The sequence below is a fragment of the Chelonia mydas genome, chromosome 9, assembly GCF_015237465.2.
Source record: "Chelonia mydas isolate rCheMyd1 chromosome 9, rCheMyd1.pri.v2, whole genome shotgun sequence".
In the NCBI taxonomy this organism is placed as follows: domain Eukaryota; kingdom Metazoa; phylum Chordata; order Testudines; family Cheloniidae; genus Chelonia; species Chelonia mydas.
In genome coordinates, this window is record NC_057855.1 from 79,334,829 (window position 1) to 79,347,463 (window position 12,635).

Below are 12,635 nucleotides of genomic sequence, written 5' to 3' on the forward strand. Positions count from 1 at the left end.
ATTACATTAGGCATTGTAAGAAGGTTTGGCAGCTGAGAGAGGGGAAGAACAGAGTTGGGGGCATGTCATGTGGGGGTGTTTCCTAGACACCCCTGTAATCTGTCAGATAATGATGTTTCAAATATTTTTTTTATCCTATGTGTGCAGGGGAAAACAACCCATATATTTGCATGTAATAACAGCTACTAAATTGTCACTGAAAAATACATATTAGGGATCTATAATTCTGATTACTCAAATTCTAGCTGTAGTTCTTATTAGAAATAAAAAGGCAGCTATTAAAAAGGGAAGGAAAAGATTGAAAATTTCAGTGCATAATATATACTTTCTCCAGGATCCCAGAGCAAACTATAAGGGGATCATTTGCCCCATGACTGAAAAAGCAGCCAACTCTGGGGTGGCATAGGGCAATTCACAGCTAAATTATCCAATATTTTAGGACATGAAGTGATAAGCACTGTACTCTATTGAAAGTGAAGGGAAAATACAGGGAGGCAGAATGCAGTAACCCAAATTGGAAATTGATCAGGAATACATTGGTGTTACCATCCCAATTCTTCCTAAATGAGCTGAAGGATCTTTATATAGCATAAATATTCCTGAAAACTGGAGAAAAGCACAAAGAAAGCACTTTGTTTGTGGAAAATACAGTGAAGTACAGCAAGGCCGAGGACACGAGGTTTATCAAGCTCAGGATAAACTTCAGAGCCTCCTCTGTCCACGTAACCAAGCAGCCTACATCCAGTTGCTTCAGAGTGCAGGAGTGAGGAAGAAATAATGAATGTGGCCTGCTGCTCCCATCCACTGCTGGACTTAGACCAGCAGTGTGTACTCATGCTTTGCATTAATCCTCTTGTGCACATCCCAACCCGCTCACACCCCCTTCCATAAGCAGCACTTCTAGAAGGACACAGTGAAGGACAATACCGCAGTGAACTGCCAAGTGCTAACCCAACTTCCTGCAAACTGGAGTGTTGCCTTGCCCACTTTCCATTTAAGTTCTAAGCCAGGCTTGATCCCACTGGGCATGAGAGATGTAAAAGGCCAGCACGTACTGTGGCAAAGATGCATCCAATGTTATTGCAAAGGCTCCTGCACTAAAATCCCCCCTCCACTAGCAGAGGAAGCCCCCAGAACCGGGAGAAGGGCTCTGTGTGCCCCCCCCGCCCGGGGGGACCCCAGACCTGGGACAGGCGCTGCGTACGCCCCCCACCCCGGAACGCGGGGAGACCCCAGAACCCGGGGAGGGGCTTTGGGTCGACCCCCCCCCGCCCCCGCACGGCGAGAGCCGGTCTGGGGGACCAGACTCCGAACTGGGAAGCCCCGGCCTCACCTCCTCCTACAGGCCGCTCCCGTTGCCCCGGCAGCGAGGCCCGGCCGCTCTCCCGGCCCCGGGTGCGGCGGCGGCGGCGGCGGCGGCGGCGCCCCCCCACAGCCCGCACTTGGGTTCCGAGCGCGGCCGCTGCCCGCGGTTCTCCAGCCGCCCGACTGGCTCCGCTCCCGCTGCTGCTGCGGGGCCAGGGGGCCCCCCGGACGCCGAGCCGGCCGGCGACGGACGGAGAAAGCGCCTGGGGCGGCCTGGGGGGGGCGCGGGCCCCGGCTGCCTCAGCGGATGGAGCTCGGCCTCCGTCTGCCCCCGCTGGCTCCGGGGCCGTGTCCGCCCAGGCCTGACAGCGCCGGGGCTCCCTGGAGTTGGCTGGCCGTGAAAACCCGCCCTTGGTTTGCACGTAGCTTTAGTCAAGACAAAGCCGAGGGGTGCGGGCCAGGAGGTAGGGGTGGGACAAAATACACCCCCAGATGCTGGATTTCTGGGGGGGCCCTGGCCTTCTGCCCCCCCCCAGCATGTCGTTGGCGTGTTTCGTCCCGATGGACGCTTCACGCTGCGTTTGGCTTGCGCGGTTGGGGTCACGTTTAGACTGAGATCCTCAAAGTAGGGACCTCGTCTTCGCCCATGTTTGTCTCGCCTTGGGCACCTTTTAGCGCCCTGGGGCCCTGATCCTGAAGGAAGCTTCTGGGCATGGCTGTAATACAAAAGAGTAATGTACAAAAGACAGGTTAGCCACTGTAGATCAGGATACACAGTGTGGCTAATGACTGCATAATTGGAGAGAGACAGTACAGAGCAAGATGGAGATGGATGGGCAATGCTTTGGAGCAGTGGTTCTCAGGCTCTGGGACTGCAGAGCGTTTGCTGGCATGTACAGAGAAGCTGGCTGCTCACACTGTGCTGGCCCTTCTCTCCACTCAGCCTGCCAAATCAAAAAAGCGACACCTACATTACATACTTTCGTCGTATTATTTTTCCATTTGTGAAATTGCTAAAGATGCTACAGAGATTTTGTGTGATTGTGAATGGGAGGGGAAATAATCCATGTGACAGGAAATGAAAGTTGGTGGTGTGACAGTGAAAGGAGAACACACACATAATTGTAGTCCACTATGAGAAAATGAATATATATATATATATATTCAGAAAGGTCTGCCATCTATATGAAGAAAATTTGTACCATGTGCTAATACATCTCTAATCCAAAGATTCAACTATTATTTATTGTTGTTTTTCCATCTCAGGAGTTTAGTGAAGCTAACAGCATAGCAAGATTCCAAAATGAATAAGAACACAATCTGGAATAATTTAAGATAGGCTTCCTGTTTTCTTGCTCTGGGACATAAATCATCACCAGCTTAGGCCAACCTCTTCACAGTTTCTTCCAGATCACTAATTAAGATGTCAAATAAAACAAAAACTGATAGATCCTTACAGTTCACCACTAAACACTGTCCCCCACAATTCAACACTTTCTCACTGATCATTACCTATTTTTATGAAAATAGGTAATGACTTTAGGTTACTAACTTGGTCAGAATTTGAATTGATTTCCTAGAGATGAAAGATTCTGAAGTTTCATTTCAATCTCCTGATCTACCCAATCCCTTTTAAATTCATAATTTTGGTGCATGAAAAATATATTACTCTCACAGGTTTATTCCTTTGACATTTATTCAGGGAAAGTATGGTCTTCACATGGTTTGAAGTCCAGGATACAAATAATTTTTATTTATTTCATTTTTTTTTGTCTTTCTTAAACAGGTCAGTTTATCATTGTAATGTACCATTTGATGCCTAGGAAGTTCATATTTTGAACAGCATATTATTTGAACTGGTATTTGTTTCTAAAGGATTTGAAGATGCTAATGGATGGCCCAACCCAGTTGTGTCAGAGGATATTAAGATTTGCTACCACTAATGTACTGGAGTTGTTTCCATACAGAACCATAAATAGTGTTGTGTGAGAAACGTTGACAGGCTTTTACTGCAGCTCATCTCTTCATCATACGTTATGTTAAAATTTAACACAATTGTTGAATGTCTTAGTACAGGCAAATGCTTTCTGATGTCTCTATCCATTAAAACTGCAATATCCCTTTTAACCATAGGGCTGCATATGAATCCATACTTGATAGGTGTGTGCATTTCCTAGGTAACTGTAATCCAGTTAACTTTGTGGATAGAACTAATTGGGCTCTCATAATGAAATTCATTACTGTGGTGGACTGGCCTTATACCATACTCTGATGATGGGTAAAATTTATGTAACTCATTAATGAAATATACGCAGGTGTTTTCACCCAGAAACTTTAGAACTCAAATATTTGAAATCTGAGAAATAAGTGTTTAGAGTTAAAAATATCAATACTTTTTTTCTTTATCAGCACAGACATTGAAAGTGCTGCCAAGTAGCACCCAGACTCTGTAAATCATTGAACAGAATGCTTAACTTAAAAATATTGCCCAGAAAATGATATGGAATATGTCCCTCTCTGAGGGGTTACTGCAGAGGGCTTGCTGCATTTGAAAATGGTGGTTTCAATTCCCATTAATCCATATCTTCAATTAGGAAATGGACTGGTCTGCGGCTTAGTGCTGTTTGAGACTGGCAGTTGTCCATGGTGGATCAGAAGTTGTGCACACAAATGAAATATTAATAGCCATCATTATTATACAGGTTTAAGTAGACAGGAATTAAATGGTGCCGCAAGATGAAATGGAACAAAAATTTTACAGATTGGTGTTTGTGAGAAACTGAAGAATTTTTCTAATGGGTAAACATTGAATTTTATAGAATTATTTAAATCTTGAAAATAAGGAATTATTCATAATCTGGAGGCTATAGAAACATGCAGTTTATGTCATCTTGGCTGGACTATTTGGCTGAAGGACATGCTCCTTGTTAAAATTAAGTGACTTAATTGCATAAGTATTTGGTGCCAGGCAGAAGGGAATAGGGACTCCATGGTAAAAAATATTTAGAACTCCAGTCATGAGCCACTGCACATAAAAAAGAATCATTTTATTACAGTAAAAGTAATGGAGTGACTAGCAGGTGTCTGTTTTTAATTATGCTCTGCCTGGCAGAAAGAAGACACAATAGGGTGCTACTTCCCTTGAGCTAGAGCAGTGGTTCCCAAACTTGTTCTGCTGCTTGTGCAGGGAAAGCCCCTGGTGGGCTGGGCTGGTTTGTTTACCTGCCGCGTCTGCAGGTTCGGCCGATCGCGGCTCCCGGCCAACGGGAGCTGCTGGAAGTGGCGCGGGCCGAGGGACGTACTGGCCGCCACTTCCACACACTCCCATTGGCCTGGAGCAGCGAACTGCGGCCACTGGGAGCTGCGATCGGCCGAACCTGCGGATGCGGCCCAGCCCGCCAGAGGCTTTCCCTGCACAAGCGGCAGAACAAGTTTGGGAACCACTGAGCTAGAGAATGGGATGGGGGAGGGGCTACAATATTTTGTGAAAAAGGTAAACTTCCTTTTTAGAAGCAGCCATACTGTCTTGTATTGTGATTGTGCCAGCTTTTATAGGTGTCATAAATATAAAGGGAAGGGTAAACACCTTTAAATCCCTCCTGGCCAGAGGAAAAACCCTTTCACCTGTAAAGGGTTAAGAAGCTAGGATAACCTCGCTGGCACCTGACCAAAATGACCAATGAGGAGACAAGATACTTTCAAAGCTGGAGGGGGGGAGAAACAAAGGTTCTCGCTGTCTGTGTGAGGCTTTTGCCAGGAACAGAAAAGGAATGGAGTCTTAAAACTTAGTAAGTAATCTAGCTAGATATGCGTTAGATTCTGTTTTGTTTAAATGGCTGATAAAATAAGTTGTGCTGAATGAATGGATATTCCTATGTTTTGTGTCTTTTTATAACTTAAGGTTTTGCCTAGAGGGATTCTCTATGTTTTGAATCTGATTACCCTGTAAGGTATTTACCATCCTGATTTTACAGAGGTGATTCTTTTTACTTTTTCTTCAATTAAAATTCTTCTTTTAAGAACCTGATTGCTTTTTCATTGTTCTTAAGATCCAAGGGTTTGGGTCTGTGTTCACCTATGCAAATTGGTGAGGATTTTTATCAAGCCTTCCCCAGGAAAGAGGGTGTAGGGTTTGGGAGGATTTTGGGGGGAAAGACGTTTCCAAGCGGGCTCTTTCCCTGTTATATATTTGTTAGATGCTTGGTGGTGGCAGCAATAAAGTCCAAGGGCAAAAGGTAAAATAGTTTGTATCTTGGGGAATTTTTAACTTAAGCTGGTAAAAATAGGCTTAGGGGGTTTTTCATGCAGGTCCCCACATCTGTACCCTAGAGTTCAGAGTGGGGAAGGAACCTTGACAATAGGCAAAGTTAGATCAGTCTTGGTAAGTATGTGGATGAGAGACTTCCAAGGAAAGCACTGGTCCTGAAGGAAGTGCTATGATAGATCAAGTAATTAGCATTTTTTGCTCCATGTCAGTACAAATCTGTTGCCTCCATGTGGTGCTAGAGGACATTATGCTGCTGAAAGCGTTGACTATAGATGAGACTTAAAACAATAAGATACTTTACCACTTTGATCACTAAGGATTCCAAGTCTGTTTTTACAAGGATTTGGGTATTAGGCTTGGTGAGTAGCTCCAGATTCCAAGCTGAGTAATTATATCGTGCTTTCCTAATTTTAATTTGCACTTTCAAGTGGATATATTATTTACTTTTTGTCCTAATGTCCTATATGCTGTTAAACAGCTGACACACATGTTCATCCTCACAGTTGGCTACATTTCAATGGGAAGGGCATATATAGACTGTAAGATGCTTTTGGATCCTTCTCATCTTACGATTACAGTGTAATTAAACAAAATATGAGACACAAAGCAGATCATAATTCAAATAAGACAGTCCTAAAATTGGTTTGAGGAGCTCATTAAAATCCATAGGAAAGTGCAGCCACTTCCTCCCACCAGCACTCCAAAATGATGATGGACTCGCCTTTCTGGATGAGGAAACATAAACACACCATCAAACAATTTTTTTTTTTTTAAACCTTGATGGGAAAATAATGGGCGGGGGGAAAAACATCTGAAAAAGGATGTTTTTCAGAGAGTGGTTTTAATGGTAACGCTTGTGAGCTCAAGAATATGTAATGCAATGTCAGTGATTTTTCAGGTTTCAGAGTAACAGCCGTGTTAGTCTGTATTCGCAAAAAGAAAAGGAGTACTTGTGGCACCTTAGAGACTAACCAATTTGTTTGAGCATAAGCTTTCGTGAGCTACAGCATCGCATCCGATGAAGCGAGCTGTAGCTCACGAAAGCTTATGCTCAAATAAATTGGTTAGTCTCTAAGGTGCCACAAGTACTCCTTTTCTTTTAGTGATTTTTCAGCATCCCAAACATTTCCAGAAAGTATGATGCCTTCTTCTTTTGGAAATTGCATAGTTAAATTCATGATGTTCATGCTATACATTGTATCAATTTCTCTGGCAAGTTCAGTTGAAATCTATATGTCATCTGTTTATCAAGCAGCAACTGGCAACCAAACGGGGTCAATAACAAAGCACAGTGAGTTCCCTGTTCCAGTATTAAGCTGTCTTCAAAATAACTGTCTCTGCCTGCACCTCCATGTCCTTGGGATCCTTAGGTTTGAGTCTCCTCTACCTTACACTGATATAATTCCCCTAAATTCAAAAGAGTTACTGCTTGTGACAGACTGAACAATATTCTGTAACATCCTGGACAAATCTTATGGAATTAAGATAAACTTTACTGAATTAAGTTAAACCTTATTGAATTAGGTTTAATACCTTTGGCGTCCATTATATTAAAAATGCAATTGTGTATGTGTTGTGGATTGTATGTAACTCCTCTAGAAGGAGGGGGATGCTAATACAAATTGCTCTGGTTATCAGTGCCTTTGAAGCCAGCCCCTGGAGAGGTTCACACATACTAGTTGAAACTCAATTCTCCAGGGACCAACAGACAAAGAAAGGATTTTTGGATAAATAGCCTAGTTTTATACAGGCTCAGGTCCTTCTTCTTGATCCAGCACAGAGGGCCCCAATCTTTAGGGAAGTGTTGGAAGGAGTGGCCCTACTGAGGCCATATAAGACTGTATGCTTGTTCTGAGCTGAAGTTGTGAGATACTTGGAACCACAAGGAAACCCTTTTGGGTGGGGTTTGGAAGGACTGCTCCTGCCAGAGTACATGTTAGGGTTGGGGTGATCTCTGGTAGGCTTATTTGCACGCATGTAGGTTATTTTATTGTTTTTAACATGTTTTCTCTTAATGCTTTTACCTTAAGATTAAAATAGCCATGCTTAGAAAGAAGCGTGTGGTTAACCACGTCAGAATAGAAGCAAGCAGGCCTGCTCAGGCAAACTGTCATTTGCTGGGGATAACACAGTGAAGGCAGGGAACTGTACAACCTGGAAATACCCTGGTCAGAAGGGAGAGAGATGTTGGTCTCAACCCAAGAGAGGAAATGGCTATGGAATCCGGAAGCCTGAGAGTGGATGCCCTTGCAGGACCACTGAGGGGAAATACAGGTGCAATTGCTCTGAAATGTGACACTCCACATCAGAGCTGTCCCTAGCTATTCTGGGGCCCTACACAGCCCCCCTGCGGGGGGGGGCTTCTGAGTGGGGGGGGCAGGGTGGAACCACACCGCAGCACTCACTGGCAGCGTGGCTGGGGCCGGGTCGCTGCACTTTCCGCCACCAGTGAGTGCAGGCCCGGCCCTGCTGCAGAGCTCAGGGGAGTGGGGGCGGGGAAGAGGTGGGATGAAGCAGGGGCAGGGGCCCTGGGGAAGAGCCGGAGCAGGGGCTGGAGCAGCATGCAGCTGCGCAAGGCACGAGGAAATCTGGTGCCCCACACAGCTACTTACTTTGCGTATGGGTAAGGACGGCTCTGCTCCTCATTTACACCAGTGGGAGAACAAAATCAGCCCTCTATCTTTATCTTATTGTCTGTCTTCCCATTTTCATCATTTTTAGATTTCTTCCCAAATACAGAATGCTTTAATTAGCATGTGGATTTTTAACCAGTTGCCTTCATGTGTACCTGTTTGCAAGGTAATGTGCATTTTTTCCCAGTGCAAAATAGTTAGTTTGCAAATATCGCAAATGCTTTTTTGGAGATTCTTTGCATATCAAGGTGCTTTAATATAGTGCATCTGTAGTTATGTTTCTTTAGGCGGGTTGTGTGTATCCTTGAAATTAGTCAGAGTTTGAAAGAGAAGTGAATCCAGAACATATATAGTAAATGCTTGAGTTTTTTTCCTTTTTTATTATTTTCACTCGGGATTTTTCCATGGACTTTTCTGAAGCACTCCCAGCCTGCTGCTCCAGGGAGAGCTTTTCAAGGGAAAGTAGAGCTCAACATAGGCTTCGCACGGATCAGAACTGGAAGCAGCTAATCAGCTTTCCTCAATAATAGGTTGGCTCCCTTTTGGACTTTGTCAGACTCTGTTTCAAAATGATGAGCCATTTTGACACTTCAGTAAATACCTCCTATTAGAAATTGAAACCTTTCCACAGAAACACTGTGTTTTAACTTATCGCTCTACCATTTAAATACAATATTTAACTAGGTTTTTATATCATGCTTATCACCGTGTTATCTAAGAATTTTACAGATTCTAAAAGCATTAGCAAGGATCTCTGTTTCTCCCCTCCCATCCCTCTGTTGATTGGATACTATCATTATTAGAGAAATCCAAGCTGAAGAAGTGACTTTGTATGTTATTTCAAAGACATTGAGAGTCATGGTCTTTCTAATCTCTTGTTTAAATGAAGAACACAATCACAGACCAGTTTCTGAGAAGTCTTCTGTGAGCATGAGTCTCACCCTTGTGGTTCAGCATTCCATTGTTCCAGAGGAGCTGCGGGAAGTGGTGGCCCGGCCCGCACCTCTTCCACTGGGAGGTGCAAGCGGCCGTACCTGCGGACGCTCGGGTAAACAAAGCATTTCGCGGCCCGCCAAGGGCTTACCCTGAACAAGCCACAAACCAAGTTTGCCTGGCCAGAGGAACAGACTAGCTATTACAGATGGTCATAGTTGTGGAGGAAGAGGCAATTTTTTAGGTAGCTCGGGCTTATCCCATCAGAGCTTTGAAAAGTGGCACCAGAACCTTGAATTTGGCATCTGGTTTCTTTAGTTAGAGCAGGAGTGGGCAAACTACGGCCCGGGGGCCACATCTGGCCCTTCAGATGTTTTAATCCGGCCCTCAAGCTCCCGCCGGGGGGCAAGGAGAAGTCCAGAGTTTGCCCCGCTCCGACACGCCAACCGGGGAGCGGGGTCGGGGGCTTGCCCCGCTTCGCGCATATTGTGGCTCCACATGGCTCCCCGAAGCAGCGGCATGGCCCACCTCCAGCTCCTACGTGTAGGGGCAGCCAAGGGGCTCCGCTCCGCATGCTGCCCCCGCCCCAGGCACTGCCTCTGCAGCTCCCAATGGCTGGGAACCGTGGCCAATGGGAGCTGCAGGGGTGGCGCCTGCAGACAGGGCAGCATGCAGAGCTGCCTGGCCGTGCCTCGGCTTAGGAGCCGGAATGGGGACATGCTGCTGCTTCCGGGAGTTGCTTGAGGTAAGCGCTGCCAAGAGCCTGCACCCCGACCCCCTCCTGTGCCCCAACCCCCTGCCCCAGCCCTGATCCCCCTCCTGCCCTCCGAACCTTTCAGTCCCAGCACAGAGCACCCTCCTGCACCCCCAACTCCTCATCCCCAGCCAGAGCCCTCACCCCCTCCTACACCCCAACCCCCAATTTTGTGAGCATTCATGGCCCGCCATACAATTTCCATACCTAGATGTGGGCCTTGGGCCAAAAAGTTTGCCCACCCCTGAGTTAGTGTGTATGTGTATGTCAGTACATATACACACCCTATAGGGGGCATGTCAGGGAACAGGCAATAAACTCCTGATATATTTTTATTTTTGGGTGATAGACTAAGGTAAACATTCCAGACATCTGATATTCTGTCTGTATGTCTGTCTAGCTCTGTATTCATTACTATATTATCTGTTCACTTATCCTTCTCTCTCGTGATATGAATGGCAGTTCACTAGAAACTGAGCTGATGCGACCAGCTCCTTTTTGATAGCTAGCTGTGGCCATCAGATATCAATAAGATACCTCCAGCTCCTCTTTTGCGCACACATTAATGGCTGTTAATTGAATGGTATTGCAACCACCAAGCAGAGTTGTCATTCCCTCAGATGCATTTTAATTGCTTGTAGGAAAAATTGAGATAGTTGGGGGAAAAAATAACTTTAAGTGAGTTCCCATTAGCACCAGGAATTTGAAATTCATGTAGCTTGATTATGGAATATATATTAATTTATTAAAATATCTAATTTCTTACGGTTTAGGCAGAGTTCATGTGATGCATACTGTCATGTATTGTTCTGAGCAGATTGTACATAAAAAAGCAACAAATGTATAGATATTGGGCCAAATTCTGCATTGAGTCATCACAGAATCTCAAAGCAGATTTGAAACATTAATTAAATTCTTACAAAACATGTAAGTTAGACACTGTACAGAGAGGGAAACTGAAGCACAGAGGTTAAATTATTTGCCCAAGTTCGCTCAAAAATAGAATCCAGGAGTCCTGACTCCTCATCCCTTGCTATGACAAGACACAGATCCTTCATACTTTCATAACATTCCTAATGTCTTCATAAAAATACATTCCCATTTCTGGTTTTCTTATTCCTTTCACATTGGATACATTATCATGCAGGGTGAATCACCATACCATAGAGTTCTTGAGTACATAGCAGGATAAGCCCTCTAATATATATATCTTATACTATTTCTCACAATGTAATATGATGGATATTTCTGAAGAATAATTGCATGTCTTTCACTTTACTGGGTCTCAGAACCATCTACAGGAAGATGGAGATGGCAGAAAGCTAATACTCAGTTGGCAGACAGGTTAAATGATGAAGTGCACCGGCGGTTGCCAATGTCTGTGCATGAAAGCAATTTTCAGCATACCTAAAGAGCAGCTCACAAATCCTGTTAAATGCAGTTAATGTCTTGTTATGTCAACTGGAGAGATTCATCATCTTTCTCCGTTTTTAGATGCTTCTTAAGCATTATAGTCTTTGTGACACGGCACCATACTGATCTCTGTGCAACAGGTTTCAGTGCTATCACTATACTACATCAAAAGGGGTGTATGGGGGAGATAGTATCCTAGACTTAAAATTCAGTTGTCTGAACTTGGGGCACCATGTACATTTGGAATGGATTGGAAAACAGGGACCAACTGGCTGAATTACCAGAGCTGTCTTATTGCCCTGGACTCCCTGTGGGCTTGAACCAAACCCCTCCAGTTCTGTACAATTCTTAACTTTGGGAAAGTTTGGTTCCAGCTCCTCTGTTATTGCAGTGTGTGCATGGGCTTATGAGATGCAGTAATGGAGTATGGAACTTTTCCCCTTTGGATTGCGAATCCATGTCAGAGCTGTAGTAACCTAAAGCCACTACCATGTAATACTGTTACTGGTTCACTTGTAGAAGTGGAATGAATTGGTGGTCTGCGGCCAGTCCCTTCCATAAGTGATTAGTCTAAGCTATGAATTTAGAAGACATTTTGTGGTGACATTAGGCAGCCACAGTGCCTGGGTCCAGCAACTTCAGTGAAGAATCTCCTTCATATTCATTACAACCAAGTCCAGTTCTTTCCTTACTATGAGGCATACTACCAGGTTTGCATCACAGAAAACACCACTAACTGGCCCTCCTGTGGGCAGTTTCTGCAGAGAGGCTAAGGACTGAATGAGCCATGGAGACTGAAATTCCCTTTCATCCCTAGAGGGTCATGAATCATGTTAGGGTTGAAGCCCATTAGATGGCAGGAAGCAAAGCTTGCACAGCCATTGCCTAATCTGGTGATAGATGCAGGGTTTCCCGGCTCTGTCCTAGGCTGTCAGCTTTTTCCAGCACTAAACTTCCTATATAATTTTTTAAAAAGAAAATAAATAATTTTTTAATGGTAAATATGAACTTTTTTCTAATTTGCATGCAACTTGAAATAACTGAGAACTCCATTTATTTCCAGTGTCTGGAGACTGGCCCCCTATAATTTATGTAGTGCCATTTCCATTTAAGTTGTCCTGTGTTTGTCAGGGATTTCCATGTGACTGGCTGACTGTGGCAGCTGTTTACAGGAGCACAGTTGCCATCTGTGGCAATTCTGATCTTCACAGCCATCAGTAAGGCACATACCCTGACATTTAGTGCTAGTCTATTCAAGCATATCATACCTGTTATCACTTCCTTTTCCAGGCATTTTTACACTGTTACAACAATGCAGCCTAACTGTCAC

The 12,635-nt window shown here is 44.5% G+C and overlaps 2 protein-coding genes across 4 annotated transcripts in view; one reads left to right on the forward strand and one right to left on the reverse strand.

Moving 5' to 3' along the window:
* The window catches only part of C9H8orf48 (chromosome 9 C8orf48 homolog), a 38,229-nt gene extending 36,388 nt beyond the window's left edge, over positions 1–1,841 (reverse strand). For all 3 annotated transcript variants that reach the window (XM_037909157.2, XM_037909156.2, XM_037909155.2), the window contains exon 1: positions 1,334–1,841. The gene's annotated coding sequence lies outside the window, so the exon portion shown is untranslated. The remainder of the gene's footprint in view (positions 1–1,333) is intronic.
* Positions 1–12,635, forward strand: part of MTMR8 (myotubularin related protein 8) — a 168,937-nt gene that overhangs the window by 53,826 nt on the left and 102,476 nt on the right. The gene's annotated exons all lie outside the window — the stretch shown is intronic.